The sequence below is a fragment of the Vulpes vulpes genome, chromosome 7, assembly GCF_048418805.1.
Source record: "Vulpes vulpes isolate BD-2025 chromosome 7, VulVul3, whole genome shotgun sequence".
NCBI classification, from domain to species: domain Eukaryota; kingdom Metazoa; phylum Chordata; class Mammalia; order Carnivora; family Canidae; genus Vulpes; species Vulpes vulpes.
This window is the reverse complement of record NC_132786.1, coordinates 92,136,851-92,161,243: the sequence shown is the minus strand read 5'-3', so window position 1 is coordinate 92,161,243 and position 24,393 is coordinate 92,136,851. Positions and strand designations below refer to the sequence as shown.

At 36.3% G+C, this 24,393-nt stretch overlaps 1 pseudogene; it reads right to left on the bottom strand.

Moving 5' to 3' along the window:
* LOC112923868 (tubulin beta chain-like) overlaps nt 1-22,236 on the bottom strand; it is a 43,973-nt pseudogene extending 21,737 nt beyond the window's left edge.
* Between the last annotated feature and the right edge of the window lie 2,157 nt (nt 22,237-24,393).

Below are 24,393 nucleotides of genomic sequence, written 5' to 3'. Positions count from 1 at the left end.
GGGAGAAGCAGGCTCCAAGTAGAGCAGGGAGCCTGATGAAGGGCTGGATCCCAGGACCCTGGGATCATGACCTGAGTTGAAGGCAGACACTTACCTGTCTGAGCCTCCCAGGCATCACCCACAATTTACTTATCTTCTTAAAGAAACCCGTGCATGGGGATCCCTGGGTGGCTCAGCGGATTGGTGCCTGCCTTTGGCCCAGGCGTGATTCTGGAGTCCCAGGATTGAGTCGCCCATCGGGCTCCCTGCATGGAGCCTGCTTCTCCCTCTGCCTATGTCTCTGCCTCTCTCTCTTCTCTCTCTGTCATGAATGGATAAATAAAATCTTAAAAAAAAAAACACACAAAAACCCATGCATGACAACACTATGTTTAAGACTAAGAATATGAATGTGTGATTTAATACAAATATCTCAGTAATTTTAGGAGTTTACTACTATCTTTGAAAGGAACATGATATCTATATTTAAGAAAAAGAGGCTTTTTTAAGTAAATATATTCTGGGTCTGCTAAAAGCTTGTACAGTGGTGCCAGGTGATGAGGTTGATAAAGAGGTTAGTTTGTGTTTAGAGTACAAACTATACTGCTGGCAGTATAGATGGAGAGAAAATAGAGATCTGGAGGCAAACCGGATGAATTATGGGTTGCACAGAGCAATTTTGTTTTTTAACTTAATGTGGGAGCTATTCAACATTGAAAAATTGTAGTTTAAAATATTTTTAAACCAAGAAATGAGCTTCAAGTATATTTTTTATCAGAAGAAAAGACTAAAACTGGAACTTATAGAAGTACACTTAAATATGCAGCGATTCATAGAAATATTCATTTAATACTTAACATGTGAAAGCTTGAAAGAAGTATGCAAAAATTATATATAATTAAGTTTAAAGTTTAAAAATGCTGACAATGGTATCTCTAATTCATGTCTGAGTTTCATGTCAAGAAATTCTTAACCGAAGGAGCAAAGCTAGGGGAAGGTAATTAATCTTCAAAAGTGAAAGTGTTGTAACAGCAATTGTCCTTTTTTGAGACATGTAATTGAATGTCAAGAATCATAGAATCATCTACTTTTAAAGGTGAAAACAAAGAACATGTGTGAATTTATGACACTTTCTTAGCATCATTTTATTTTTTTAATGAAGAGTCTCAAACTGTTAATCTAGTTGAGAAGTCTATAATAACTGATCAAAATCTGTCCTGAGACAAGTTGACTAAACAGTTCATGATCCTATAGTTAGTGACAGAGTTTAAATGGTTTTTATCAACAAAGACTTCATGAGTATATTTTTTCACATTCTTTTCTTTTTGTGCTATCACCTTAAAATATTTTTTTCATGAATTATATAAAGTTTACAGCATTACTTTGAGTCAGATAGGACTTGTATGCCCTTCACTGATAAGATTTCAAAGAAAGTCCTTCTCTCCCATGAGGAATGTGGGGAAGGAAAATTTCATTCACTATTCAGCACAGACTGCAGGACCAGGCATTGTGATGTACAATAGTTTATATTGCTAAATAAAATAGAAAGGTTTCTTGCACTTTGGTGTTTTCCATCTATTGAATAAACAATGGTCAGGAACAAGACAGGGGTATCCACTGTCACCACTGTTGTTCAACATAGTACTGGAAGTCCAAGCCACAGTAATTAGACAATACAAAGAAATAAAAAGCATCTAAATTGGTAAGAAAGAAGTCAAATTTCCACTGGAAGTCCAAGCCATAGAAATTTGACAATACAAAGAAATAAAAAGCATCTAAATTGGCAAGAAAGAAGTCAAACTTCCACTATTTGCAGATTACATGATACTCTATATAGAAAACCCAAAAAGGGCAGCCCGGGCTGCTCAGCAGTTTAGCACTGACTTCAGCCCAGGGTGTGATCCTGGAGTTCCAGGATGGAGTCCCGGGATTGAGTCCCCTGTCAGGTTCCCTGCATGGAGCCTGCTTCTCCCTCTGCCTGTGTCTCTGCCTTTCTCTCTCTCTCTCTCTCTGTGTCTCTCATGAATAAATAAATAAAATCTTAAAAAAAAAAAAGGAAAAAAGAAAACCCAAAAGACTCCACCAAAACAATCTCTCTTTTTTTAAGATTGTATGTATTTATTCATGAGAGACACAGGGAGAGAGACAGAGACATAGGCAGAGGGAAAAGCAGGATCTCTGTGGGGAGCCTGATGTGGGTCTCGATCCCAGGATCCCTGGATCATGACCTGAGCCAAAGGCAGATGCTCAATTGCTGAGCCACCCAGGCACACACACCCGTTTTTTAGAACAAATTGTGCTGAGTTGGTGGATAAACAATGTTCAGGATGTAAACAGCAGGAGACTATTTAGAGAGGATATTTTTGGAGGGCCTTCTTAGGAAGGTAACTTATGCTGAGATTTGAAAGATATGATGGAGAAATTGCTAGGTGAAAACAACTGAATATGGTTTATATGAAGCCATATGAGGAAGAAAAAGGATGTTGTCTACACTGTTACCCTTGTAGGTCAGTTACGTACAATGACACACAGTTATTAGGTTTAGGAATAGGAAAGGCTTAAGTGGCTTTGGCAAAAACAGTTTGCATTGAGTGGTAGAAAACAAAATTCAAATTGTTCAGGTTTGAGTAATAAATGAAGCCTAATGATGGTGAAAGGAAAGCCATGAACATAAGCACCCCACATGGAGACTAGAATTACTTACACCAAAACCTGCCACCCTAGACCTGGCAGTGGCATATTTACAAGGGTAGGCCTGACTGTAAGCCAGCATAGCAAGCTTCTCACTCAGAAAACTGACTAGGCCCTCTGCATGCACCAACACTACTGCTCATAGGGTGCTCCGAAGTTCAGCTCCCATTCTGGTAGAAATACAATCAGGCTTTTTTTTTTTTCCTTCCAGTTTCTAATCTTTTACTTTAAAATTTTTATTTATTTATTTTTTAAAATTAGGTTTTTTAATTTTTTTCTTGGGAATCAGGCTCATAATTTTTTTGTTCAATTGTTGGTTGGTTGGTTGGTTTCCTTTTCTCATTTTTCAGATCAGGATTTTTTCTTTCTTTCTTTTTTTTAAATTTTTATTTATTTATGATAGTCACACACAGAGAGAGAGAGAGAGGCAGAGACACAGGCAGAGGGAGAAGCAGGCCCCATGCACCGGGAGCCCGACGTGGGATTCGATCCTGGGTCTCCAGGATCACGCCCTGAGCCAAAGGCAGGCGCTAAACCACTGCGCCACCCAGGGATCCCCTCTTTCTTTCTTCTTTTTCTTTCTTTCTTTCTTTCTTTCTTTCTTTCTTTCTTTCTTTCTTTCTTTTCTTTCTTTCTTTTTCTTTCTTTCTTTCGAATCAGGTTTAAAGTTTTTTTGTTTGTTTGCTTGCTTTTTTGTTCATTTTCCTTTTTTCTTGGATCAGGCTCCTCGCCCCACCCCCCCAATCAGGTTTAGCTTGACAAACGAATTAAAGCACACCTAGATAAAGATATAAACACTTCCCACTACAAAACAAGGAGGAATTCTGCAGAAAACTGGCCTGTGGAAAAGAGTAGCCAAAATACAGCAGAGTGCACACAGCATACACCAGAAACACCTCCTGAAGCACCAGGCACTGGACAGTGTAGGACACCTTCTTAATACAGTATTACTCTCAGGAGCAGAACAGCTTTTATAGCATGCCAAAGATAGAAACAAGTTTTTATAGAACACAAAAGACAGAAACCTAGATATAATGACAAGACAGAGGAATTCTCCTCAAGAGAAAGATCAAGAAGAAATCATGACCAGGAATTTGCTCAAAGCAGATATAAACAATATATCTAAACAAAAATGAATTTGTTTGTTTGTTTATTTATTTATTTATTTATAAAGATTTTATTTATTTATTCGTGAGTGACACAGAAAGAGAGGCAGAGACACAGGCAGAGGGAGAAGGAGGCTCCTCATGGGGAGTCCAATGTGGGACTTGATCCTGGGTCCTGGGATCAGGCCATGAGCTGAAGGCAGATGCTCAATTGCTGAGTCACCCAGGTGTCCCCTAAACAAGAATTTAAAACAGCAGTCACAAGAATACTAGCTGGGCTTGAAAGAAGCATAGTAGACACAGAAACCCTGGCTGCAGAGATAAAAGATCTAAAACCCTGGCTGCAGAGATAAAAGATCTAAAACCCTGGCTGCAGAGATAAAAGATCTAAAAACTAGTCAGGCTGAAATAAAAAATTCTGTAACTGAGAATCAAAATTGACTAGATATAATCACAAGAAGGAGAGAAGCAGCAGATAAATGAATAGGTGATATAGAAGATAAAATTATGGAAAATAATGTAGCTGAGAAGAAGGAAAGAAAACTATTAGATAATGAATACAGACTTAGACAACTCAGTAATTCCACAAAGCACAATAATGTCTGTATCACAGAAGTCCCAGAAGAAGAGTGCGGAAAAAATGGGCAGAAGGTCTATTTGAACACATTGTACTGTGAACTTCCCTAATCTGGGGAAGGAAACAGGTATTCAAGTCCAAGAGGCACAGAGAACACCACTGAAAATTAAAACAAGTCAAAACCAAGACATATTATAGTGAAACTTGCATAATATAATACTGAGATAAAGAGAGCGTTCTGAAAGTAGCTAGGAATGAACATCCTTAACCTACAAGGGTAGACACATAAGGTTAACAGCAGATTTGTCCACAGAAATATGGCAGACCAGAAGAGAGTGGCACAATATAGTCAATATGCTGAATGGGAAAAATATGCAGCCAAGAATCCTATATCCAGTAAGGCTGTCATTTAAAATAGAAAGAGAGATAAGGAGTTTCCAAGACAAGCAAAAACTAAAGGAGTTCATGAACAATAATTCAGACATGCAAGAAATATTAAAGGGGACCCTTTGAGTAGGAAAGAGAGACCAAAAAGTAACAAAGACTAAAAAAAGGAACAGAGAATCTACAAACATAGTGACTTCACAGGTAATACAATGGCACTGAATTCATGTTTATCAATAATTACTCTGAATGTAAGTGGATTAAATGCTGCAATCTAAAGACATAGGGTATCAGAATGGATAAGAGAACAAGGCACATTAATATGCTGCTTACAAGAGACTTTTTAAAAAAAAAAGATTGTATTTATTTATTCATGAGACACACAGGGAGATACAGAGACATAGGCAGAGGGAGAAGCAGGCTTCCTGGGAGAGCCTGACGCAGGTCTTGACCATTGAGTCACCCAGGCATCCCACAAGAGACTCATTTTAGATTCAAAAATACCTCTAGATTGAAAGTAAGGGGGTGGAGAACCAGCTATCTTATGAATGGATATCAAAAGAAAGCTGGAGTAGCCATCCTTATATAAGACAAACTAGATTTTAGACCAAGGACTGTAATAAGAAATGAGGAAGGACACTATATCATAATAAAGGGGTCTAGCCATCAAGAAGATATAAGGATTATAAATATTTATTAGATCAGGAATAAATGATATAGAAATTTAGAAAAACAGTAGAATAGATCAACAACACTAGGAGCTGGTTCTTTGAAAGAATTAAAATTGATAAACCCCTAGTCAGACTTATTGAAAAGAAAAGAGAAAGGGGCACCTGGGTGGCTCAGTGGTTGAGCATCTGCCTTTGGCTCAGGGCATGATCCCACAGTCCTGGGATTGAGTACCACATCAGGCTCCCCACAGGGAGCCTACTTCTCCCTCTGCCTATATCTCTCTCTCTGTATCTCTCATGAATAAATAAATAAAATCTTAAAAAATAAAAAGAGAAAGGACCCAAATAAATCAAATCACAGTGAAAGAGGAGAGATTGGGCAGCCTGGGGGGGCTCAACGGTTTAGTGCAGCCTTCGGCCCAGAGCCTGATCCTGGGGACCCGGGATCGAGTTCCACATCGGGCTCCCTGCATGGAGCCTGCTTCTCCCTCTGCCTGTGTCTCTGCCTCTCTCTCTCTCTCTCTCTGTCTCTTATGAATAAATAAATGAAATCTTAAAAAAAAAAGAAAAAGGAGAGATCATGACCAACACTGTGAAATACAAACAATTATAAGAAAATATTATGAACAATTATATGCCGACAAATTGGGCAATGGGTAAATTCCTAGAAACATGTAAACTACATAAACTGAAACAGGAAGAAACAGAAAATTTGAACAGACCCATAAATGGCAAAGAAACTGAATCAGTTACAAAAATTCTCCCAACAAAGAAGAGTCCAGGGCCAGATAGCTTCCCGGGGGAATTCCACCAAACATTTAAAGAAGAAGTAATACCTTTTCTTCTGAAGCTATCCCCAAATATAGAAATGGAAGGAAAACTTCCAAACTCATTCTACAAGGCCACCATTACCACGATCCCAAAACCAAAAAGCCATATTCCTGATGAACATGGATGCAAAAATTCTCAGCAAGATACTAGCTAATTGAATCCCATAGTACATTAAAAGGGTTATTCACCATTGTCATGGATCCAGGATAGTCAGAGGAGATGATATGAGGAAAGACTCAGAGTCTCACTGAATTTTAATCTGGGGGATGGGGGGCTGAGACTTGGACTAGTCTCCAGTTTTTATTAAGAAAGCTATCAGATTTGCTATAGGAATGATTATCTTTGGGAAGCAGAGAAAAACATGTTTACTTCAAAAGGTAAAAGAATAGGCTATTGAGTCAAGGAGGGGGGAGGAGAGGAGGAGCTGTATCTGGAGAACAATGTGGTCAAGAGTCAGTGTGCTGACTCAGGACCTCCCGTATTCCCAGTGTGTTGAGGACTATGAGATTCAGTTCTCAGGTAGGTGCACTGCAGCTTGTTCCCCACACCCTGTGATCAAGTGGGATTTATTCCTGAACAGCAGGAGTGTTCAATAATCACAAATCAATCAACATGATATATCATATTAATAAAAGGAAGGATAAGAACCAGATACTCCTCTCAATAGATACTGAAAAAGCTTTTGACAAAATACAGCATCCTCTCTTGATAAAAACCCTCAAAAAGGTAGAGACAAAGGAACTTAGCTCAATATCATAAAGGCCATATATAAGATACCCATAGCTAATATCATCCTCAGGGGAATGAACTGAGGGGTTTTCCCCTAAGGTCAGGAACGTCACAGGGATGGCCACTCTCATCACTATAAACCCCAGCCTTAACAATCAGACAGAAAAAAGAAATAAAAGGCTTCCAAATTGTCAGGGAAGAAGTCAAACTTCCACTCTTTGCATATGACAGACATGATACTCTACGTAGAAAACCCAAAAGACTCCATCAAAAATTTGCTAGAACTGACATATGAATTTGGCAAAGTTGCAAGATGCAAAATCAACATATAGAAATCTGTTGACTTTTTATACACCGATAACGAAGCAGCAGAAAGAGGAATCAAGGAATTTATTTCATTTGCAATTACACGAAAACAATAAGATACCTAGGAATAAACTTAACCAAAGAGGTAAAATATCTGTACTCTGAAAACTATAGGACACTTATGAAAGAAATTGAAGATGATAAAATGAGATGGAAAAGTATTCTATACTCATGGATCAGAAGAACAAATATTGTTAAAATGTCTATACTACCAAAAACAATCTACACATTTAATACAATCCCGATCAAAATAACACCAGCATTTTACACAGAGCTAAAACAAAGAATTCTAAAATTTGCATGGAATCAGAAGAGACTCTGAATAGCCAAAGTAACTTTGAAAAAGCAAAGCAAGAGGCATCAAAATTTCAGACTTCAAGCTGTAATCATTGAGACAGAATGCTACTGGCACAAAAACAGATACATAGATCAATGGGACAGATTAGAGAACCCAGAATAGGCCCACAACTGTATGGGCAACTAATCTTTGACAAAACAGAAAAGACTATCCAGTGGATAAAAAGACAGTCTCTTTCAACAAATGGCATTAGGACAACTGGACAGCAATGTGTAAGAGAATGAAACTGGACCACTTTGTTACAACATATGCAAAAATAAATTCAAAATGGATGAAAGACCTAAATGTGAGACAAGAAACCATCAAAATCCTAGAGGAGAACAAAGGCCTTTTGAACTTAGCTGCAGCAGCTTCTTACTGACATATCTCTGGAGGCAAGGGAAACAAGCAAAAATGAACTATTGGCACCTCATGAAGATGAAAAGTTTCTGTACAGCAAAGGAAACAATCAAGAAAACTAAAAGGTGACTGACAGAATGGGTGAAGATATTTGCAAATGACATATTGGATAAAGGGTTAATATCCAAAGTCTATAAAGATCGTATCAAACTTAACACCCAAAAACTAATAATCCAGTTAAGAAGTGGGTGGAAGACAGGGCACCTGGGAGACTCAGTCAGTTAAGTGTCTGCTTGTGGCTCAGATCATGATCTCAGGGTCCTGGGTTGGAACCCTTTATCAGGCTCCACACCCAGGGGAGAGTTTGCTTAAGGATTCTCTCTCTCCCTCTCCCTCTCCCTCTACCCCTTCCCCCACTTGTGCTCTCTCTGTCTCTCTCTTAAATAAATAAAATATTTAAAGAAAGAAAGAAATAGGCAGAAAGTCTTAATAGACATTTTTCCAAAGAAGACAACCAGATGGCTAACGGAAACATGAAAAGATGCTTATCACTCATCATCAGGGAAATACAAATCAAAACCACAATGAGATACTACCTCACACCTGTCAGAATTCCTAAAATTAACAACTCAGGAAACAGATGTTGGTGAGGATGTGGAGAAAGGGGAACCCTTTTGCACTATTGGTCGAATGAAAACTGGTGCAGCCACTCTATAATAAAGTATGGAAGTTCCTCAAAAAGTTAAAAACTGCACTACTAGGTATTTATCCAAAGGATACAGAAATGCTGATTTGAAGGGGTACATGCACCCCAATGTTAATAGCAGCACTATCAACAATAGCCAAATGATGGAAAAAGTCCAAATGTCCATAAACTGATGAAAGGATAAAGAAGTAGTATATATATATATATATATATATATATATACACTATATAAGGTATATATACTATATAAAGTATACTATATATGTACTATATATAGATTTATATATATAAATTTGTAATTATTTATAGTATATATATATAAATATATGCTCTGATACACACACACACTAGAATATTACTCAGCAATCAAAAATAATGAAATCTTGCCATTTGCAATGACATGGATGGAGCTAGAGAGTATTATGTTAAGCAAAATAAGTCAGAGAAAGACAAATATGATCTCACTCATATGTGGAATTTAAGAAACAAAATGTATGAACATAAGGGAGGGGAAGGAAAATTAAAATAAGATAAAAACAGAGAAGGAGGCAAATGGTAAGTCTCTTAACTATAGAGAACAGACTGAAGGTTGCTGGAGGGGAGGCGGGTGGTGGGCATTAAGAAGGGCATTTGTCGTAACGAACATTAGGTATTCCATGTAAGTGATGAATCACTAAATTCTACTCCTGAAACCAATACTATACAATATGTTAACTAACTGGAATTTAAATTTAAAAAAAAAAGGAAAAGAAAAAAGGTCTCCAACTTGTAAATTGAAAGGCAGAATAGAGCACCTGGGTGGCTCAGTCAGTTGAGTGTGTGCCTTCATCTTGGGTCATGATCCCAGAGTCCTGGGATCAAGCCCCACATCGGGCTCCCTGCTCAATGGGGGAGGCTGCTTCTCTCTCTCTCTCTTTCACTCCTTCTGCTTATGCTCTTGCACTTTCTCTCTCTGTCAATAAATAAAATCTTAAAAAATAAAATAAGTAGGGCAGCCTTGGTGGCTTAGCAGTTGAGCCCTGCCTTCAGCCCAGGGTATGATCCTGGAGACCCAGAATTGAGTCGCATGTCGGGCTCCCTGCATGGAGCCTGCTTCTCCCTCTGTCTGTGTCTCTGCCTCTCTCTCTGTCTCTAATAAATAAAATCTAAAAAAAAAAAAAAAAGTAGAATGTAATATTGGATATACAAAATTTTGTAAAAATATAGAAACATATGTGGCTGTAGCACATTTGCTTATGAATATATACAAATAGAAAGATATGTCAATATTCTGTATCATAATCATATACTTTGTCAGTATATGAGTATATTATAAATATAATGGCAAGAGCTTACATTCATTGAATATAACAGGTGTTATATGAGTATAAAAAGGTGTTATCTCTCTGTGAGAGTTTTATTGACATTAGTATTTTTACAATAAATTACTTTTATAATAACTTTTAAAGATTTTATTTATTTTATTTGGGGGGGGGGCTTGTGCATGTGGGAGGAGCAGAGGGAGAGATAGAGAATCTCAAGTAGACTCTACCCTGAGCTTGGAGCTGAAGTGAGACTCAATCTCATGAACCCAAGATCATGATCTGAGCTGAAACCAAGTCAGATGCTTAACCAACTGAGCCACCCAGACACCCCTATAATAACAATTTAAAAATTATGCATTGTAAATAAAGTATAATAAGTTCTAAAATTACATGGACTTGGTTCAAATCTATGCTCTGGTATTCACTAACTTAACTTCCCTGAGTCACACTTTTATCTTCTATTAAAGTGGAATTATAAATTCTTACAAGCTTTGTAAGATCATATTGACGATGTGTGAAAACTTTAACACTTTAAAAAATAATTATACTTTCAATAATTTACTGCTACAGACTGAATGTTTGTGTGTCTCTCAAATTTATATGCTGAAATCTACCCCCCAGTGTGGTGATATTTGTATGTGGGGCCTTTGGAATGTGATTAAGTCATAAGGGTGGAGCCCTCACAAACTGGGCTAGTGCCTTCAGAGAGTTGCTGGCCCATTTCTATTATATGAGGACCCAGCAAGATGGCTTTCTATTGGCTAGGAAATAAGCTCTCACTAGACACCAAATCTTTTGGCATCTTAATCTTGGACTTCCCTCCAGAATGGACCTGGATCTCCAGAATGGTGAGAAATAAATGTTTTTTGTTTAAGTCACTTGGACTATGGTATTTTTATGATAGCAGCCCAAATGGACTAGGACATTTTCCATAGTTTACCAAAAAATTATGTATAACATATATAAAACTTATATTTTAAGTTATATTTATAAAATATATATATTCGATTAGCTATATAAAAAGAACAATGGTGCAATAACCTAGCAAAAGACAATAGAATTTTTAGTGAATATAATTATTAGATAAGCTAGTGGGTATAAAATATAATATTAGTGAGTCCATATTGCCTTATATTTTTAGAATAAAAATAGTAATTTTTGTCAGGAGAAAATCATTATCATCCATAATATCCTTTGAAAATTTTCTGTATTTGTATTAACAGAAAGTATCCTTTCATCATTGACAATATGCTTATGTATCCTACAGAAACCAGATGTGATCCACTGAGATGTTCAAGGGATAATTGTGCTTCTGGAGTTTGGAGAGTAGAACTCTAAAACGTTAACCCAGTAAAATGCAAAGGGCAGTTATAAATTGGGCCCACAAAAATGAAAGGTGGGGATTTTCCAATATGACTTTAAAAAGCAGAACCAAGTCTTTCAGTTTTTATTTTAAGGCTAGGTTAGAAGATAAACTAACTCCTTTTCTTCTCATGATTAAGTTTGTGTAGGTTTTGTAGTAAAATTTATTCCTTCCTCAAAAGTAAGAGCAAAAGAGAATGAAGTTTTCTATCCCTAGGGCTAATATGAAATTGCAACTCAGACGAAATTTCTCTTTCATATACCCTCTAATATAAATCCAGGTTCATAAATTTCAGCTTTCTTTTTGGATATTCTATAAAAATTATAATCTAAATTTAGTTTAGTAAATATCTATTTATATAAAAAACTTTATATACCACACACATGCATTAATGATCTTTTATTATAATATTTATTACTGTCCAACAACTATGATATTTAGGTACACACAGGAGGATGTTGGTGTAGTCCCTACCATAAGGTAGTTGTAGTTTATGATAACAGTCACATAAAGAGTATTTGGGCAGATAATACCAATATCAAACAAGAAACTTAAAAATAACAAACTGATGTTTTGGTGAATTTTGAAAGAAGCAAAATTGTTACAGATTCATATTTAAGTAAATTTAAAAAAATAGTTATTTCTTCTATGGTCCTAAGGAGAAATTCAAGGAAAATACGAGACTTTGGTGCTAATTAATAGTAAAAGGAAATAAATAAGTCAGAGAGAGCCAGGGGGTAGATACACTTGAAATCAGAGAGATTTCTGGCAGTACAGTGGTGAATTTTGAGAATGTAATGAGATTATATATCAACTATCAAAATACAGCTATATGGTGGTTATTAGTAACCAACAATTGAGAGTCCCATAATTATACTTGCAAGATGGCAGGAAGCAATATTGACAAAACAACTGATATTATTTAAAAGGTCATATTTTATGTGAGATGATTCTACTACTTGTTTGTTTACTGATCAGAAGTTCATCTCTAAGCCTACATTTTCTTATCTGCAAAATAAAGATAGTAAATAGTTCTTACAAACCTGTTCTTCAGGTCCAGCAGTATTGACTTATGGTTTTAGATTGATCATCAAGTTCATGAGACACAATATCTTTGAACCAGCACCATTTTTCTTTAGCTTTAAAGGAAGGAGAGAAATGAAATAAATAACAGCACACAAAGCAACACCACAGCAGAGACTATGTATTCTGCATGACTAATATGCATTGCTTTTGATGTGCCAGTCATTCTATACTTGGGACAATGAAATCATGAGATAAGATGCTAGACAACCTGGACTTAGGGGAGTAATCAGCACAGCAATCTCTTTCACTTTTTTCTTAATTAGGCACACAGTTGCCTCAGGTGCTCATAATTAACCTCAGTCTTCAAAAAAGTTGCTTTTTATCAATATAGATTATTCATTACTTGCTTTGGACAATAAAGCAAGTGCTTGGTTCAATACATAGTTTTTGACCGAATTCTCACTTATCTTCTATCTGGTGTCCTATTTTTCTATATTTTGTGGACTATATTACTAAGAGACTTGACCAAGGGTCAAGTCCTCAGGTAAAGAAAAAGCCACAAACAGAAGTCAACCTTTTTCCTTCCAATGTCACATATGGGTTTTATAAGAGTCAAATGAAATAGTTTTTCTTTTTTAAAAATATTTCATTTATTCATTCGTGAGAGACAGAAAGAGAGGCAGAGACACGGGTAGAGGTAGAAGCAGGCTCCCTGTCACCCGATGTGGGACTCGATACCAGCACCCCGGGATCAGGATCTGAGCTGAAGGCAGATGCTCAACTACTGAGTCACCCAGGTACCCTCAAATGAAGTATTATAATTATAATGGTTAGCACAGTGAATGGCACAGAGTGTTTAATGCGTATCAGTTAGTTGTCAAATTCTAGTGAAATTTACAAATAGAAATTGATGTTCGATAGCATTAATTTATATACATAGCTCTAAAAGCTAAGCAGACAAGGAAGTGATAGCATTTTGCATTATTAGTCTTCAGAGACCTATAGAAGTAAAGCAAGGAAGGAAAGCAAATAAAGTTGCTATGTTGTTTCCAGGGCTGCCTTTCCCCTATGAGTTCCTAAATCCATAAAATAAAGAACCATCACACTTTGAAGTATCTGAGGGTCCTCTGACCCTAGGCAATCTTATTTTTTTCAGATTTTAAAGGCTTTTGGAGAGAGTTGTTGGAGGAAATGTATTTTTGGTTATGACATTGTTTCTTGTCTCTCTTCCCTTTCTGCCATTTTTCTTGCCCCTGTATTCATCTTGTTTCTGATTTAGTCTGGTAGTACTACAACTTACTTCAAATAGCCAGTTCAACTTAGTCAATCCTTAAGGGACATTATAAACAAAGATTTTGAAAAGTATAAGACAACAATCATCAACCCAAATCAACCAAAACTGGGACAATTCCCCTCTTATATTTTATCAATTCTTAGGTTTGTTTTCTCTGAGAAAGGATGCTTCTTCCCACAGGAGGAGAAAATCTTTTCTATGATACATATTTTGATAAATAATCTATGAACTTCTGAAGGAGAGAATGAATGTTTTTAAAGATTGCCTTTAAAAGGAAATGTGCCAGGAGATCAACAGGGCAACTCTTTTTGTCTTCAATAATTCTGTGCTTACACAATATGACTCTTTATTTCCCAGCAAGAGTTAGGACTTTTAGACTTTTAGTAACATAATGCATTAGTTTCCCAGTGAGTTCATGGCTTAATCAGGACTTAATCACGTCCTAGCCTACATACAGGCTTGATAGTAATACAAACTGAGGCCTTAGCGTCTCAGGCTGATGAAAAAAAGGAGGAAATATTAGGAGCAGCTTGGTGGAGGCAGGAATATGAATACAGACACAGAGCTAAATCTTGCATTGAATAATTATCTGCATATTATCTGAATGGCTCAGAAAAATCATGGATATAGAAACTGGCCAAATGATAGAGCCATATGATTCACTCAGGTTCAGCAACATGAAAAGTCTAGCTGGCACAATGTGCGACTTGGTGGCATCCTGGTCCAGGTGATCTGCCCACTGTGGAAGAAATCTGACCATTGGGATTGGGGTGGGTGTACACAGTGGTTCTGTTCAGTGTTCTAAAGTGACAGCAAGACTTAAGAAAGACAGGACATCAGTACCAAGCAAAGAAGGTGTGATCCAGGTAAATGAACCTTCCCTATTTGAGAGCTGGTACTCAAATCAGCACTGGAATTAGAATTACAAGTTTGTATATATTAGCTCATTCCTGCTGAGAAGTTGATGTAGACTGTGGCTGTGCTGGGCTGGATACCATATAATGTATGTACACTGACAAAACAGTTATAATTCTCACAGAATGGTAGGCCGAGGAGATTGAAGACAAACCCGCTGAGCACCTCCTTCATACCACTCATTGCCATGCTTCCAAGGGATTCTTAGGGACTCTTGAAACACAATAGCAAGATGAGTAATTTTAGGTAGCTGGAATATATAAGCAACAATTTTATAGGTAGCCAAAGTATACAAGCATCAATTTTAAAGCTCTTCAAATAAACTTGATTTAATTAAGTTATTTCAAGTTAGAAATATAGCCAATAGTTGTGCTAACCTATTAGAGCCCAGTTTGTTTTTCAAGCAGTAGAGTCCAGTGTCTGATATGAGCACTGCAGTGGTTTTCTATAGTAGACATTCATTCTGTGAATTCTTCTCTCTGATTTCTTTCAAATACAAAGAATACTAAGATTTTCACTGCAGGAACTCTAGGGTTCCTGGTCTAATATGTTTAGAGACTATTTAGATGATATAATGGGTGTTCTTCTGACCTTGAGAAGATGAAGAAAACTACTTAATTGAGATTATGGGTTTATGATCTTGTTTGTAACTTGCTTCCACTTTAAAAAAATAAAATTGTGGGGCAGCCCCCGTGGCTCAGCGGTTTAGCGCCACCTTCAGCCCAGTGCCTGATCCTGGAGACCTGGGATGGAGTCCCATGTCAGTCTCCCTGAATGGAGCCTGCTTCTCCCTCTGCCTGTGTCTCTGCCTCTCTCTCTCTCTGTGTGTCTCTCATGAGTAAATAAATAAAATCTTTAAAAATAAATAAATAAATAAATAAATAAATAAATAAATAAATAAATAAATAAATAAAATTGCCGACATTACATTTTAGACTTGATGGTGAGCATTTATGCTGCATTATACTGCTCTACTACAAAGCTAAGGAGTCAGTTAGTAGTGGATCCATTCCTCATTCCAGTACTTCTTTACCTTGCAGTTGAAAATAGATATTCTATATTCACCAAACATTGGTGATTGTCTACTGTGTGCTAGAGACTGTTATGTACCAGTGGCCCAAAATGAATGAGACATATTTCTGTCTTCAAGAATTACATCATACATGGGAGATAGAGTTCTAAAGCACATTTCAATGTGATACATAGTGCATTAGATAAACACAAGTGCAATAGGAGTAAAGGGAAAAAAATAGCCACTTGCCCTAAGAGAAGAGGAGGGTACATTATTTCACAGAAGATCTGACATGTGAGCTGGGTTGAAGCAAGTTCCCAGAGAAGCAGACAGATGTCTTAGAAAAAAAATAATATCCTCGTGCATTCAGAAACAATGAGAAATTCTGGTCCCTGAAGCCTACAATGCATAAGCAGAAATCCAGGGTCTGTGAATTATAGTATGGATACTCTACCATCTCTAGGTGATGAGGAATACTTAAAGAATTTGAGGAAGTGGTGATATGACTAGATGGAGTTATAGCTGCTTATGTCTGAAAAGGAAAGTAATCTCTTAAAAGGCAATCTGCCTTATTATCTCACTGCACCAAAACAGCAAAATAACATTGGTTTTTATGAATGAATATACAATGTAAAATAATCAGCTTTGATTTTTTTAAATGGAATTGATTGCATAACTGCTATCAGAGACATACCATCAAAGATTCCAGTTATCTTGCTATTGGCAATGTTCCAAATGACACCAATTCTGTTTTTATATAAAGTAAAAAAAAATGCACTTGTTAAGTATATAAACATCTGAATAAAATGGTGTTACTTTTAAATTCTCTTCTTTTCTATTTGAATTTTCTGTTTGTACATGGAATTCTTAAATGCAACCAGCTGTGACAGCCACAAGTACTGTCACACACCACACCAAAGTGGCCTATCCCCATGTTTGTCCTTCATCATCTCAGAGTTCTTATTCGATCTTCAGGGACAGAGGAGAAATGAAAAAAGCCTAAGGAGAGGCCAAGGAGATTCACTGACTATTTATAGAATAACCTTCTGTTAGAGAGAATCAGCTCTTCAAAGAGAGGGACTAAAGCTTTGTGTGTGTGTTTAAAAGAAACAGCAGCATTGTGAAATATAAGGAAAGAACTAAATCAAAGGAATACTTCGTAATTCTAAAAGAATAAGGTAGTAGATAAATGTAAAATTTAACAGTGAGCTAAAGTGAAATGATTCTTTGTGTCATCTATTCTTTTATTGTTCTCTTGGGTTGTTATGTTTTGAGAATATTAGATAAGTTCTGCTGCTTCCGCAAGACCTGCCCAAATAGTAAAATAGTAGAGAGTTAACATCACCTTTGAATCATGAATACCAGCTGTATGCCACAGTTGAATTTTTTTAAGTACAAAAATTGATAAATGTTGTCACAAGTGACTTCAAAGTAACTATACCATTTAAATATTATTTAAAATTATTTTAAAAATCACACTCTTGTGGATCATAAGTCTTGCCCAATTTAAACATTGGAATTGTGAGAGATTCATTTTCCTTTTTTGTTTGGAACCAATTTTATGGAGCTGTAGTTTTTTGCAACATTTTTATTATATAACCAAACCCAGAAGATCCCCATCCCCCATCTTTTCACTATAATGTTTTCTTCCCATTTTATTCCAGAAGATGCCAAGACAGCCTCCTGGTGGGTTACCTTGGCAACCTCGTGTGTCATGTTTTAGAGTGTCCCAGGGCTGCAGTTTTATTTCCATTTGCATGCACTTCAGTCAGCTAACTGTAAATTTAAAAGGTCTGTTGTAGAATCAATCTTTTTTTGTTGTTGTTGTTACAGAATGAAAAACAGATAATTAAGATTACTGGTCAGTAAAATCCACTTATATTTAGTACAGTTTGTAGGAAATCTTGGACTCCTCTTACTTAAAGTCATGATTATTTTTCACATGGCTCTTTATAAGCTGATGTTGTAATGCCACATAATATAATATACAGTGTAACATATACATAATACTCAATGTGACAGCTTGATCTCATCTTTGAAAAGCATGTCACTTTACAATCTTTTGATGACAACTATACAAGGCTTTACCCAATGGAGCTTTTGACGTGTCAATCAGAGTAAGACTGCAGTGACTCAAGATTATTTTATTACACCCAGTTACAAATTTCAAAGAGCCCCCATCACATACCAAAAATATATCATTTTAGTATTTCTCATGTAGAGTCACATCATTTTAGCTATATTGTTTCAAAGTTACTGACGTAATTGCTTTTTGATAAGTTTAAAATTCTTTTAAACATATTTTTGTAGAAAACAGCTTACTATTTGTATTAGTCTTCAAAGACAGACTTTGGCAGTTTTATAAAAAGCAAGAGATATAGAAGGCCTGAAATTTGAGCAAAGTTGTATATAAAGTTAATAGCAAAGCTGAAATGAAAAGTAATTCTCTTTGAAACGCCAGTATTTATTAGGTATCAGAGCAGGAGTGATAGATCATTGTTTTTGCTTCAGGAAGAAAACCACCATTGTGTGTGCCCCACAGTCTGCAAGATACTTTTTGCTTCTCTGTAAAGATTTTAGGTATTCTATAATCACAACATTCTAGGAGGATATTCTGTATGAAATAGTGACATTTTTCTGTTTGACCCAGACTCAATGTTACCTTGAAATTAATAACCTTCTTTTTCAAAGAAAGGGTCTCTGAAGAGCTTTACTGAGTAATTTTGAGTGCTGCCATAAATTGAGCTATTTTCCCCTTTCATTCTTTGGGGGCATGGTCTGAACATGCTTCAATATGCACAGGGTAATTCAGTGGCTACTTTCTTCTCCTAGGCTTGATTATCCATAGCATGCCATATTTTAGCTTCAAATTTGATGAAAAGGGTGGATATAGGTCATCGTTGTTCATTAGTTTTCTGTTTTCCAAAGTCTTCCCCACCTTAAGAGTTTTAGAAGAATCTTTTAATATGGTGCACCCATTAAGGATGTCTGTGTCTACCAGACATATTCATTCTTTTGTGAATATCCTTAAAGTAACCTGATTCCTTTAGACATGATTTTGTAACAGATCATTCAATAAATAACAGAGGTCTGGATAAGAGATGTCATTTTTCCCCTGAACTACAAAGGGGAGTAAAACTACCTTGAAATTTTAACTTATTGCTGTAAAAATCCGTTGAAGTAGATAATGAGGAGGGGTGCCCATTCTCCTCTTGGTTTTGGCTCAGGGCATGATCTCGGGGTCCTGGAATTGAGCCCTGTGTCAGGCTGCATGATCAGTATGGAGATTCTCTAAAATAAATAGCTTAAATCTTGATGTAGCTATCAAGGAGACAGAACTGGTGCCCAGACTAACTTTGACAGAGCCATTCAGCTTGCTCATGGTAGATAAACTAACATAATTCAAATTTACCTGAACTACATCTTGTTCTTAAGACACTATTAAAATCTTTCCCAAACCTTAATTGTTCATGACACTAATGATTGCTTCTATTTTTTTTTTCTTTTTTAGGTTAGTAGTATTAATGCTAATCTATCAAAGACTGGTTGCTTTTCCTATAACCATAGCAAGGTTAGCTAGCACTGAATGACTGTGGAAAAGATCTCTGTGCTGAACAGTGATAATTGAAAGCATTGAGCAGATCTTTTAGTAGAGCATGATTTTTCATTTAAAATATTTTGAGAGCAACTTATGCGAAGGTGGATGTGTTAAGCTCATCTTTTCCAATTCATAGGATGTTGTTAGCTATTGCTCCATGCAAAGCTCCTTTCTTGTTTTCATTTTTTTCTCTTATTTTTCACTACCTTATTGTGGCATAATTTACATAAGACAAACTGCACCTATGTAAAGTGTACAACTTGGTGAGTTTAGACCTATGAATACACCTATGAAACCATCACTACAATGATGATAACAAGCATATCCATCAGCCACAAAAGAGCCTTTTTGTGCTCTCTCCTTCTCAACATTCTCCCAATCACAGATCAGTTTTCTGTTGGTATAGATCAGTTTGCAATTTCTAGAGTTTTCTATAAATGGAGTGATACAGTATTCATTAATTCTCTTCTGGCTTCTTTCATTATTTTGGGATCCATTCAAGTTGCAGAGTGTATCAGTAGTTCCTTTTATTACTGAGTAGCATTCCACTGTACAGAATTTGTTTATCAATTCATCTGTTAGTAGCATTTGGGTCATTTCCAGATTTGTCTATTACAAAATCTTTGTGTGGACATAGGTTTTATTTCTCGTATAAATATGTATAGACAGACGCCTGGGTGGCTCAGTGGTTTAGCGCCTGCTTTCGGCCCAGGGCATGATCCTGGAGTCCCAGAATGGAGTCTCACATCAGGCTCCCTGCATGGAGCCTGCTTCTCCCTCTGCCTGTGTCTCCGCCTCTCTCTCTCTCTTTCTGTGTCTCTCATGAGTAAATAAATAAAATCTTTAAAAATAAATAAATAGGTATGGAATGGCTGGGTCATATGGAAAGTGGTTCACATTTTTAAGAGTGCTAAACTGTTTTACAAAGTGGATTTACCTTTTATAATGTCACTATCTTTATACAAGGTTCACCAGTCAATTTTTTAGTTATCACTATTCTAATACACGGTTAGTGGTATTCCAGTGTTGCTTTAATTTGCACTTCTTGATGACTAATCATACTGAGTTTCTTTTCTTCCTTTTTTTTTTAAGATTTTATTTATTCATGAGACACACACACACACACACACAGAGGGAGAGAGAGAGAGAGAGAGAGAGAGAGAGAGAGAGATTGAGGCAGAGACACAGGCAGAGGGAGAAGCAGGCTCCACTCAGGGAACCCGATGTGGGACTCGATCCCCGGTCTCCAGGATCACACACTGGGCTGAAGGCAGGCGCTAAACCACTGACCCATCAGGGATCCCTGGATTCCTAGATTTTTGCATCGTTGACAACACTTGGTATTAAACCATATCCATTTTTTTTTTAGTTCAATACGTGTAGAAGTATAATATATTTTTAATTTGCATTTTTCAAATTGCTAGTAAATTTGAGCAACTTATTTACAGGTAAACTACATGAAACTATATGAGTTTCTCTTTCTGTGACTTGTCTTAATTTTTTTGGTCAATTTTTCTATCATGTTTGCTATTCATTTCCAGTTTATTTGTGGGAGCTCCTATATTTAGATTAATGTTATTCTATAAAGCTTTCTGTAGTGATGGAAATGTTTTATATCTGTGCTGTATAATAGTACAGTAGTAGTGATGTATGACTGTTGTGCACTTGGAATATGGCTAGTGGCACTGAGGAAGTGAATTTTTAATATTATGTAATTCCTACTAGTTTACATTTGATTAATCACTTGTGGCAAGTGTCTACTGTGCTAAAGAGTGTTGTGCCTGACATTGCTCCCTTGGCAATATTGAATACTTTAGTTAGCTTATTTCTGGCTGTTGTCAGTCTGTTACCTTTCCCTGTGGTCTTTTTCATTCAATAGAAATCTTCATTTTTGATATATAAAAACACATTAATTTTTGACTTGCGGATTTTAGTTTCAGGGTTTTCTTTAATATGTACTTTCCCATGTTAAGATCACAAAAATACTCTCCTGCTTTTTTTTTTTAACTTATGGTGTCAATTAAATGATTCAGTCTTATTTTCCTCTGTGTAATCATAGGGAGTTTTCCTTCCATAATCTATTAAATAATCTCTTTGCAACTCATTGCTTTGTGGAGCCTTATTTATCATGTATCAAATTATGTTTATGTCTTTTTGAGCTCTGTATTCTTCCTATTGGTTATTTCTCCTTTGTGCTTATTCCATATGCTTTTGTTACCACTGTTATGATGTATTTTTATTTATTTATTTATTTATCTATCTATTTATTTATTTATTTATTTTGATGTATTTTTAATAACTAACAAGGCATATACCTGGTTTTTTGGTTAATTTTTTCAAAATTGCCTTATTTTTATATACTTCTTTTTGAGGTTTGTATTTGTGTTATGTGCATTAAAAAACTTATTTTTAAACCTTAGTCTTTATTTATGAAGGTATAATTTACATATAGGATGTAGCTCAATTAATGCATATATGCATATAACCATGTCACTATTATCTAGAACAAAATGTAGAACATTTCCATCACCCCCAGAATCTCTCCATGCCCCTTTATACTCAATATCACTTATCTCCTGAGGTAATCAATATTCTGAATTCTATAATTATAGGTTACTGTATTCCTTTGGTCTGAGTTCCTTCAATCAACAGTATGTTTCTGAGATTTAGTTATGTTATTGCATCAGTAATTTATTCTTTTTAATGTCATATATTATTCCATTTTATGATATACCATCTTGTGTTTATCTAATTTCATGACACTTGGATGCCTTCCATTTTGTAACTATTCAATGGTGTGCACTTGATTTGCAGCATTTGCTAGTTCCCCTGGTGTAAATGCTTTCACCATGGCCAATTTCAAATTGCATGGCTTAACAATAAGCTCACAAAATTCCTTGTGAGCTTCTGCAAGCTGACTGCAACATACCCCTGGAACTATCTGAATAAAGCTGCTCTGGATATTCTTGTGCAAGGGTTTTTGTCATTGTTGCTGTTTTTCTTTTGGTATCTAAGAAATAATTTCACTTGAGTATGTGCTAATTGCAGGATTTCTGGGTCATAGCATAGGCATTTGTTTAATCAGTAGATAATAACAAATTTCCTAGTTTGCTGATAATTTTTATAGCATATAGGAATAGACTTTATCAATTCCTTTTCTCTATATATGGTCATAATCTTGATTTTTTCTTTTTGACCTATTAATAAGAAGAATTATATATATATATATATACACACACACACACATTTTGATGGTAAACTTCACATACATTCACAATGTCAGTCATATTTGATCATATTATAGACTCTTTCGAGTACATTTTTGGATTTGGTTAGCTAAAAGGTTAGGCATATTTAGGGAGAGGAGGAGGGAGAGGGAGAGAGACTATTTTTCACTAAAATGAAAGCAAAAATATAATACTAGTTTCCAAATTAAGGTGAAAATTTAAAGTGTATAAAGTATATAAATACTTGCCCAAATTTTCTATTGTTGAATATTTTTAACATGACTTTCTCCCTATTGTTATAAACTTTTACTTTCCCTACTCTTTTTTTTTAATTAATTTTTATTGGTGTTCAATTTACCAACATACAGAAAAACACCCAGTGCTCATCCCGTCAAGTGTCCACCTCAGTGCCCGTCACCCATTCCCCTCCAACACCCGCCCTCCTCCCCTTCCACCACCCCTAGTTCGTTTCCCAGAGTTAGGAGTCTTTATGTTCTGTCTCCCTTCCTGATATTTCCCAACATTTCTTTTCCCTTCCTTTATATTCCCTTTCACTATTATTCATATTCCCCAAATGAATGAGAACATACACTGTCCTTCTCCGATTGACTTATTTCACTCAGCATAATACCCTCCAGTTCCATCCACGTTGAAGCAAATGGTGGGTATTTGTCGTTTCTAATGGCTGAGTAATATTCCATTGTATACAAAAACCACATCTTCTTTATCCATTCATCTTTTGATGGACACCGAGGCTCCTTCCACAGTTTGGCTATTGTGGCCATTGCTGATAGAAACATCGGGGTGCAGGTGTCCCGACGTTTCATTGCATCTGAATCTTTGGGGTAAATCCCCAACAGTGCAATTGCTGGGTCGTAGGGCAGGTCTATTTTTAACTCTTTGAGGAACCTCCACACAGTTTTCCAGAGTGGCTGCACCAGTTCACATTCCCACCAACAGTGTAAGAGGGTTCCCTTTTCTCCGCATCCTCTCCAACATTTGTGGTTTCCTGCCTTGTTAATTTTCCCCATTCTCACTGGTGTGAGGTGGTATCTCATTGTGGTTTTGATTTGTATTTCCCTGATGGCAAGTGATGCAGAGCATTTTCTCATGTGCATGTTGGCCATGTCCATGTCTTCCTCTGTGAGATTTCTCTTCATGTCTTTTGCCCATTTCATGATTGGATTGTTTGTTTCTTTGGTGTTGAGTTTAATAAGTTCTTTATAGATTTTGGAAACTAGCCCTTTATCTGATATGTCATTTGCAAATATCTTCTCCCATTCTGTAGGTTGTCTTTTAGTTTTGTTGACTGTATCCTTTGCTGTGCAAAAGCTTCTTATCTTGATGAAGTCCCAATAGTTCATTTTTGCTTTTGTTTCTTTTGCCTTTGTGGATGTATCTTGCAAGAAGTTACTGTGGCCGAGTTCAAAGAGGGTGTTGCCTGTGTTCTCTTCTATGATTTTGATGGACTCTTGTCTCACATTTAGATTTCTCATCCATTTTGAGTTTATCTTTGTGTATGGTGTAAGAGAGTGGTCTAGTTTCCTTCTTCTGCATGTGGATGTCCAATTTTCCCCGCACCATTTATTAAAGAGACTGTCTTTCTTCCAGTCGATAGTCTTTCCTCCTTTATCGAATGTTAGTTGACTATAAAGTTCAGGGTGCACTTCTGGGTTCTCTATTCTGTTCCATTGATCTATGTGTCTGTTTTTGTGCCAGTACCACACTGTCTTGATGACCACAGCTTTGTAGTACAACCTGAAATCTGGCATTGTGATGCCCCCAGCTATGGTTTTCTTTTTTAAAATTCCCCTGGCTATTCGGGGTCTTTTCTGATTCCACACAAATCTTAAAATAATTTGTTCTAACTCTCTGAAGAAAGTCCATGGTATTTTGATAGGGATTGCATTAAACGTA